The 8,683-nt window shown below is 46.1% G+C and overlaps 1 long non-coding RNA gene and 1 pseudogene across 2 annotated transcripts in view; one reads left to right on the forward strand and one right to left on the reverse strand.

Annotated features, from left to right (window-relative positions):
- Nucleotides 1–3,765: 3,765 nt before the first annotated feature.
- LOC108168674 overlaps nucleotides 3,766–8,683 on the reverse strand; it is a 12,258-nt gene continuing 7,340 nt past the window's right edge. For both annotated transcript variants that reach the window (XR_001782932.2, XR_001782930.2), the window contains exon 3: nucleotides 3,766–3,929. This is a non-coding gene — a long non-coding RNA (uncharacterized LOC108168674). The remainder of the gene's footprint in view (nucleotides 3,930–8,683) is intronic.
- The window catches only part of LOC102633548, a 10,537-nt pseudogene continuing 6,573 nt past the window's right edge, over nucleotides 4,720–8,683 (forward strand).

The following is an 8,683-nucleotide window of genomic DNA, read 5'->3' on the forward strand; positions in this document are numbered from 1 at the left end:
AACATGAAAGCACACAGACCAGAGCTCTGGGGTCGAAATAAAGCAGAAACATGAAAGCACACAGAGCTCTGGGGTCGAAACTCATACACCTTAGCACAGGGTAGAGGAGTCTCGACCGTCAGCCAAAATTTTTCACAGGCTTATATAGTAAAACTCAAAGGGGGAGAACTGGGCAGGAAAAGTACAAGTTTACATCACTAGGGAGTTCTGCCAAAGGAATCTACGTAACTAAGGAGTCATGTCCTATCATTTGGCAATGTACCTGGTTCATTTTGAGGTTGTTTCAGGAGGCCTTTATCTCAAAAATGTTCTTGGAACAGTTTTTTCGAACTTTAGGGTGAGGAGTTTTGGGGTGAAAAGTTTAGGAGTGTTCCGAGAACAACCTCTAGATGGGAGGGGGTGGGCTCCGAGGTAAAAAGTTCATGTTCTTACAAGAGGCCAGTAATTTTTCATTCTTCACTTTAAAACTGTGTTAAATGTATAAGTCTAATGAGCTCTCACGTGGTGTGAAATACCAGGTGAGGTTTTTACCATCATTACTGTAGTCCTAGTATGTGTGACTCCAAATGAAATCTTTGCCCTTATTCATATCTGTCTGATGTAATAAATTTTCTTGCTTTAGAGGTTTCTCAAGGGTAGGGTAATTTTCTGACACATAAGCATGCTTGTGATTCTTGTGCAGACTCACACACACACACACACACACACACACACAAGCATTAATGCACACTCAGTCCCCATCCCTGAGACACTCTGGGCCAAGCCTCTACACACACACACACACACACACACACACACACACACACACACACACACTCAGTCCCCATCCCTGGGACACTCTGGGCCAAGCCTACTGTTCTAACTGTACTTGGCTGGAAATTCTACCGTTGGTGTCTCCATAGGAAGTACAGAGAAGCTCAGTCATGTGTGGGTGTAGTGGCTATTCCTGGTTGTCAACTTGACAATATTTGGAATGAACTACAATCCGGAATTAGAAGGCTCACCAGTGACCCTTATCTGGAGGCTTGGAGATCCTTATCTGGATCTTGGTTTGAAGATCTTGAGCCATAGTGGCTATGGATTCCAGAAGATTGAATGTTTAAGGAACACAACTTTAATCTGGGCTTCGCCTTTCATCTGGGATTAAAGGTGTGGTGGAACACACCTTTAATCTGGGTTACACCTTCTGCTGGAGACAATATAAGGACATTGGAAGAAGAGAGTCTAGCTCTTGCTCTTGCTCCTTCGCCTGCTTGCTGCGTGAGACTGAGTAACTGCTAGATCCTTGGACTTTCATTCACAGCTGCGACTGAACAATTGTTGGGAATTGGGCTGCAGACTGTAAGTCATCAATAAATTCCTTTACTATCTAGAGACTGTCCATAAGTTCTGTGACTCTAGAGAACCCTGACTAATACAGTGGGCTAGCCTTGGTTCAAATCTAAACTCCCAGAGGCCTCGTGGGTATCCTGGGGGTGGGGAATTGGGATGTCTTGTGGATCAAATACATTTGGGAAATATTAGACAGGGTTACATAGAACTCTTCTCAGTTGAACACACTCAGAGACCCTAGATCAGACTCATTCGAGAGTCACTTGGTTGCCTTTTGTTTTATTTCAATTTTCTCACATAGTGATCCTGACAAATTCTAGACATTTCAAAGATGCCAGCTCTGGTTGTTGTTGTTGTTGTTAATTTAATAACTTCTAGCAATTTTTTTCAGGATAACCTTCACCCCATTGCAGTTTGAGAACACTTCCTAAAGGTTGCAATGAGACCATTGGGGGAATAGATCCCCAGGTTAGGAAGAGGACAGTGGACACACCCTTCCCATGCTCTCCAGTGTTAATCCTTTGCCTCCCTGCCTCTCACTCCACTCCAGGCAGATCTGGATTCCCAGCAAATGCCCCTGAAACCCATAATGCTAACCACGCTGGGGAACCGCACAAGGCAGGGGTGGAGGAGTGGAGGGCAGAATTGGCATGGCCAGCTGGCTTCCTGCTCAGTGTGCTGAGATCACTTTCCTTTTTCTTTTCTTGAAGCCTGACTCCCCGCGGGACTTCCAAGGCAGCATAATTTCGGGTCCAGACTGGGCTGTCAGGCTTTTCCAGGAAGGATCCAGGAACCCCTTAACTAATCCAGGCAGTGACCTGGGAGAACTCGGGAGAACCCGTGGCAGCCCCCAGCATCCAGGTGCGTTCTGCTCTTGGGCTCTGCAACTAGATTCCTGATTCTTGGGGTCAGCTTTTGTCTGCTGTACCCTAGACTCCCCAGGTTCTCTCTTTGCTAAGTAATCTTGTCCAGAGACTCGAGCATGGCTCCGGATCCTGGCTCGGACCCTGGAGTGGAGGTGGATAAGAGGGAGGAAGGGGAGGAAAGGGGAGGGCAGTGAGGGTTTATACACACGACTCTTTTTCTGAAACAGACTTTGGGGACAGTGTCCAGTGCCTATTCCCGAGGTTGGACCTTGCAAGTGTCCACAGTGGGCGGTGCCGTTATCATCTTCCAACACTTGCCTAATTATGGAGCTATTGGGAAAGAGAAAGTAAGGGGCGCCCTTACTTCTCTCTAGCGGGGGTATGGATGGTTTTTGTATGTTTGCTTTGTTTTGGTTTTAGTCCATGGTCATTTCACTGAAATACATTACTGTGCGTGAAAATTCAAGGGAAATGTAATTTTTACAGCTGGTGACCCTGATTCCAAATAAGCCACAGAACACTTGAATGCTTTTCACTTCTACCCTATCATGGACTGTGGCTATTGTTTCGTCTCCTGGTCACTTTGATAGTACTATGCACTGTCAAGTCCTTCGACTTGTCTGCCTTTTCCCAGATTAATTATGCATTCATTGTATATGATGCTCATTTTATTGATTGTTTGGGGCTTTGTCTTTCCTAATGGGTGTTTGTCTTTCCATAATTTATTTGTAAGGCCCTTAACATAATAAAAACCTGCATGCAGGCAGCTGAGACACAGGATCTTTTTTCCCCTCTTCAAGACAGAATTTCTGTGTAGCCCTGAGTGTCCTGGAACTATATATATCAGGATGGTCTCCAACTGCCTTTGCCTCCAGTGCTGGCATTAAAGGCTTGCACCATTTCCTCAGGCTTGAGATACCATATCTTGCACAGTGAGAAACAAAATATCAGAGACAGACACACTCTACTGTAGATTGGTGTCCTTGGCACAGGTACTTAACCTCTGTAGATCTGACTTCCATCTTCGGAAACTGTGGCAGGCGGCAAATGTCAAAGTTGCCACAGCAGCTTAGGTCTGAGTGCTGCTGCCATCCTAAGCAGAACCCAGAGCACATGTTCTTGCTGCCTCCCCTCCCCTCCCCCACAAGTAGCCTCAACAGCTTTCCCTCCCACCTGTCCCCAGTCTGCCAGGATTCCCTCAGGACTGGATGATCCTTGACACATCTCCCTGCTCTACAGTCCTACTGTGAAGTTGGCTTCTTTTTGTTTTCTCCTCAACATTTTTTTTTGCTAAGTTGAAGAGATTGGGAAAGAAGAAAAAAGGGACGGACAAGTCTACTCAATGTGATGCTGGGATTAAATTCCTGGAAATACTCTTTGGAAATACTCTTTAATATTTTATATTCTGTTTTAAAAAGAGGAAAGGGGGACCCTTGCCTTCTTTGTGTTTAAGATTAGCAAACAAATAAACAAATAAACAGAACTGTGTTGCTAGCTGGGATGCAGCTCAGGGATAGGGCACTTGCCTAAGATGCACAGGTCCTGGACTCCATCCCCACTACTGCCAATCAACAAAAGCGCCCCCTCTGTGATCAAAAGGTTTACTAGGGCCTGCCTTCTTACAACAGTTTGCCACCTGGAAGTTTTCTGTTATACTCTCGCTGGTTATTTTCTCATGATCCGGAAGCAGTCGATTTTTAGAAACATTCCATAAGAAGACCCAGGTCCATCCTGAAGAATGAAATGGGGTCATAAAACCAAGCGCTGACTTTGACCAATCCTATTTTTCATATCCTTCCTGATTTTATTCATGTGTTGTCTGCTTGCGTCAAAGTGTTATGAGTGATTTTTCAGTGTCTAAATATTACCAGCTTTCTAGCTCTGCATGTTGGGTGGTCTCTTTCTCATGAGCATTGGTATGAGATCGTGCTCTGCTACACTGCAGGTGATCGGTTCTAAGCCAGCTCATATATATTCAACTCTCTCTATACATACACTCTGGCTGTGGCCAAGCACTTTCTCAACTGTAAACCAGCATCTAGAATGTCAAGATTCAATTAGTACTCAGCCCCCTCCAGATTGTATAATCTAGCAAGAGGATCGCTTACCTCACCCCTGTCTGCATTAGAGCTCACCACAGTTAGGTAGTTGTGATGACAGTGACCACCTTGCAATGCTTTGTGAACTCCAGTAAGTTACTACCTATGAAATCCTTGGAACAAAAGCTGGACATAGGACATACTCAGTGAAGAAGAGATGTTTTAAAAACCCACTTTATGTTTTAAAATCCCTTTCAGGATGGTTATATGATATTGTCTGTACTTCTCAGCCACTGTGGTTGCTGGGCACTGCCTTTATCTCCTCTACCAATGGATCTTTTAGCAAGACTTTGCTCTGTAGACAGCTAAGGGATGCTTGAAGACTAGGGTGTCTACCTTTGAGAATCCATTTTATGCAGAGAGCCATTCCCCATGTTCCTGAGAACTGTTGCCTGTCTTCTCAGCCTGCCTCTTTTTATAAGATGTTCACTCTGACCAAAGCCTTAGAAAAGGCTCTTCTCCAGCATTTCATATACATGAAGGTGAACATCGCCTATGCCATCAACAAGCCATTCCCCTTCTTCGAAGCGCTCCAGGACATCTTTCATCACTGAGAGAATGTACAAGGTGAGGCTGTGGACCCTCCACAAAGCTGTCTAGTCCTCATTAAGTATGTTTCAGTATTGAGATCTCTGACCACAACCCATCAGTGTTTCTAGAACATGGAAGGCCCAACTTGACCATGATCATTATTGCAGGAAGGGAGGTTGGGAGAAAGGGTGTCTTGAGGCTGTATTAGTGATAGGGTATATTGTAGGTGCTGTAAGTTCAAAGATGGATCTGTTTCTTGCCTCTGTTTAGCTTCTGGTGGCTGGAAGCTCTTGGAGTTCTTAGATTAATAGTCTGCACTGCACTCACTGCACTGACCCCAACTCCCTGACTCAGCTCCACTGCACTGCACTCAACTGAGTGACTGAACTCAGAGACCTGAATGACTCTGTCTCCTGAGTGCTAGGATTAAAAGCAAGTACTGCCAAGCCTGGACCTAAGCTTTTCTTTACAAGCAACTTTCTCTGTCCCAAGCTGGCCTTCAACTCAGAGATCTGCTTTCCTCTGATTCCTGGGATTAGAGGTGTGTCTGTATTCCAGCCAGATCACACAGACCTAGAAGGTCTTTGGATATGATGATCACTTGCCAAAGCAGCCCTGTTGCTGGATTAAAATTCCTCTACAAAGAAAATTGCAGCAGCCTTTTCCAAGTCTGACACAGCTCCAGCTCCTTCATCAGTCCACAGCCCACTCACTCACTGAGACTCACGTTTTCCTTCCAACAACCGTGCTTTCCTTTATGAGACTGTTCTCAGTTGCAACTGGCTATTTACTGACTGTCTTTTCAGGGATGGATGCCCTCCTCCTCCACTGGGGCAGGACTCCACCTGGGCAGTACTCCCACCTGGGCAGTACTCCCACCTGGGCAGGGCCCCACCTGTGCAGGGTCCCACCTGGACAGCAACACCGCCTGAACAGGGCTCCACCTGGGGAGGGTATCACCTGTCCCATCACCAGATCCATCTGGGCACCCAAGGACTAGCTAACCAGGAATAGCAGACACTGGAAGAATTTTGCAGCCAGTTCTCTCTTTCAATGACTTCTATCCTAAAGATTTAACTCTATATTTTATACTAAAATTCCTCTTAAATTAAAAAAGAAGATTTCTTAAATTTGGGGGTTTTGTTCTGTTCTGTTTGAGACAAGATTTCTCTGTGCAGCCCTGGCTGTCCTGGAACTCACTTTGTAGATCAGGATGCCCTCAACTAGAAAACATTAGCAATCTGACTGCCTGTCTCCTGAATGTTGGAATTAAAGGCGTGTGTCACCAAGCCTGACTTTTATATATTTTTTAAGTACTGTATTTATTTGGGAGCGAGGTGCGCATGTGCCATGGTGTGCAGGTGGAGGCTGAATGACACCCTGTAGAATCTGTGCTCTCCTTCCACCCTCCAGATCACAGGGATCAGACTCAGATCAAGCTTGACGGCCAATGCCTGCACCCACTTAGCCATCCTCAGCAGCCCCCAAAGTAGCTTTCTTACAATATAGAAAACCACAGATAGAGAGCTCTCCGCTCGGTGACTACTCATTCAAACTAACTCTCTGCTCCACTCTTTGAAGGAATCTCTGGAAGCCTGTCAAAATCTGGTCCCTCTGTCCAAAGTGGTGCACAATATTCTCACCAGTCTGGAGCAGACTTTCCACCCGTCAGTGCTGCTGACGTTGTTCAGCAAGGTCAACCTCCGGGAATACCCCAGCCTGGTGGCAATTTTCAGAAGCTTCAGAAACGGTAATGTGGTTTCTCCGATCTTTGTCACATGTGCAGTGGTGCTACAGTAAAAGCCTGGGTTTGTTTCCAGTGTGGATTGTGCATTCCAATGCCTGCTTTCCCTGTGTAAAGGCATAGACCACGCTTGCTCACAAAAGCTGCTGGAAGCATCATCCTGGCTGACTCTGACCTCAGCTTCCACGATTCGAATTTCTATAGGACACAGGTGTTTTTAATACAGCTATTCAGTAAACCAGGTGTAAGTTGTGACAGAGTCTCACGTTGTAGTACAGAATGGCCTAAAATGTAATCCTTCTGCCTCAGTCTTCTTTCCAAGTGCTGGTGTTACAGAAGTGGGCCATCACACACACTCGTCTTGAAAATATGAAGTATGGGACCATCTCCAGGGAGCACGTAGGGCAACTGAAATGTCGGGACTTGCTATGAAAGAAAGAAAGATGGGGGGTGGGGAAGAGAGAGAGAGAGAAGGAGGAGGAGGAGGAGGAGAGGAAGAAGAAGGAGAAGAGGAGAAGGAGGTGGAGGAGAGGTGAAATGGATACAATGTCTATCTCTTTGTGACTGTGGGTGTCCCAGACATTTTATATGATCATTTCACATGACCTTAAAACCACCTGTGACAAACCACCTGTGACATCATTGTAAGTTGCTCCTGACAGAGAAGGAAGGGGAAGTTCAGAGGTAACTCCACAGTCACTTGTCAGATTTCTATCTGTCACAAAATGCCTATGATAATGAATTTACAATGAGAAGAAGTTAGGGGGCTCTGACCTGTGATACAGTTTGAGCCTGTAGCAAGATTGTATCACCGCAGGATGTGTGACAAAATAAAATTGTTCACCGTGTGTTCTGAAAATGGAGAAAGGAGAGACTTGGACCCCACAATCTCCTCTAGAGGTGCTCCCAATGACCTAACACCTCCTCTTGGCCCCAGCACTTCACATCAGCCCATCTCCCTGTAGTGTCACCTGGGAACCTAAGCTTTGAGGAGACATTCGGCATCTAGACTACAGAACTGGATAGATAAAGAAACACAAAGAGGGGCAGCCACGGGGCTGAGGGTTGGACTGAGAATGAGAGGACCAGGCAATAAAACCACTTGGGATTGGAGAACATGAACCCAGCAGACAGTGAAAGAAGAGACACCAGGCACACTGCACTGTGACATTGGTGACATTGATGTGTCACTATCAAAAGGATCGTCCCCAGGGGAGAGAGGATTCTTTAAGATACGTGAGCAGCTGAGGGACACTTTTACCTCTAGGCCTAGCAGCAGGGCCAGTGGACCACAGACTAAGGATACGCTAAGTTCATCTGAGCCCTGCCAGGGCTCAAGCATTGCTCTGGCTGTGCAGTTCTGTGGTTTTGTTCTGAGCCTTTGTTGCTATCTATGAAGGTTCCTGTTCAGGGGTCAAGGTATCTTTACTTCTGAAATAAATGGCGAGGAACAATCTTAATAGAAACCAACCACAATCTATTCAAGGGGACAGTGTGTGGAAAGCCAAGGGCCTGATGTTGGGATGAGAGGGAAGATCCTAGGGTGCTCAGATGGAGGCAGCCGGATCATAGGGTGCAGTGAAACTTCAGAAGTGAGCAGAAACCAGAAGACTAAGGTCCCAATAGAACCTGGTGAGGAAGCCGGGCGTGGTGGCGCACCCTTTTAATCCCAGCACTCGGGAGGCAGAGGCAGGGGGATTTCTGAGTTTGAGGCCGGCCTGGTCTACAAAGTGACAAGCAAAACATCATCAGAAGTCGTTTTGTTGCTGCATTCATTTAGACTAACTGTAGTAGGTTTTACTCTAGAGCCCGTGGTCTATCTAGTCATGTGCTGTTGACCACATTACCAGTGTTGCGTGTGGGTCCCATTTCATAAAACAGTCCTCACATCCAATCAAAAGGTGATTGGTCACTCCCATAACACTTGTGCCAGCATTGCATCAGCAAGTACATCGAGTAAGCAGGTCACTGTTGTAGCTCGCAGCATTCCTAGCTGGGTGACATTGATGATAACTCCTCCTCTGGTAGTGTCCATAGAACCTTCCAACACTATGAACACTGGTCAGTAGGGATGAAGCTTCTAGCTGAGCAACAGCTGGGTTGCTTCATGT

Source organism: Mus musculus (genome assembly GCF_000001635.26).
Source record: "Mus musculus strain C57BL/6J chromosome 1 unlocalized genomic contig, GRCm38.p6 C57BL/6J MMCHR1_RANDOM_CTG5".
In the NCBI taxonomy this organism is placed as follows: Eukaryota; Metazoa; Chordata; class Mammalia; order Rodentia; family Muridae; genus Mus; species Mus musculus.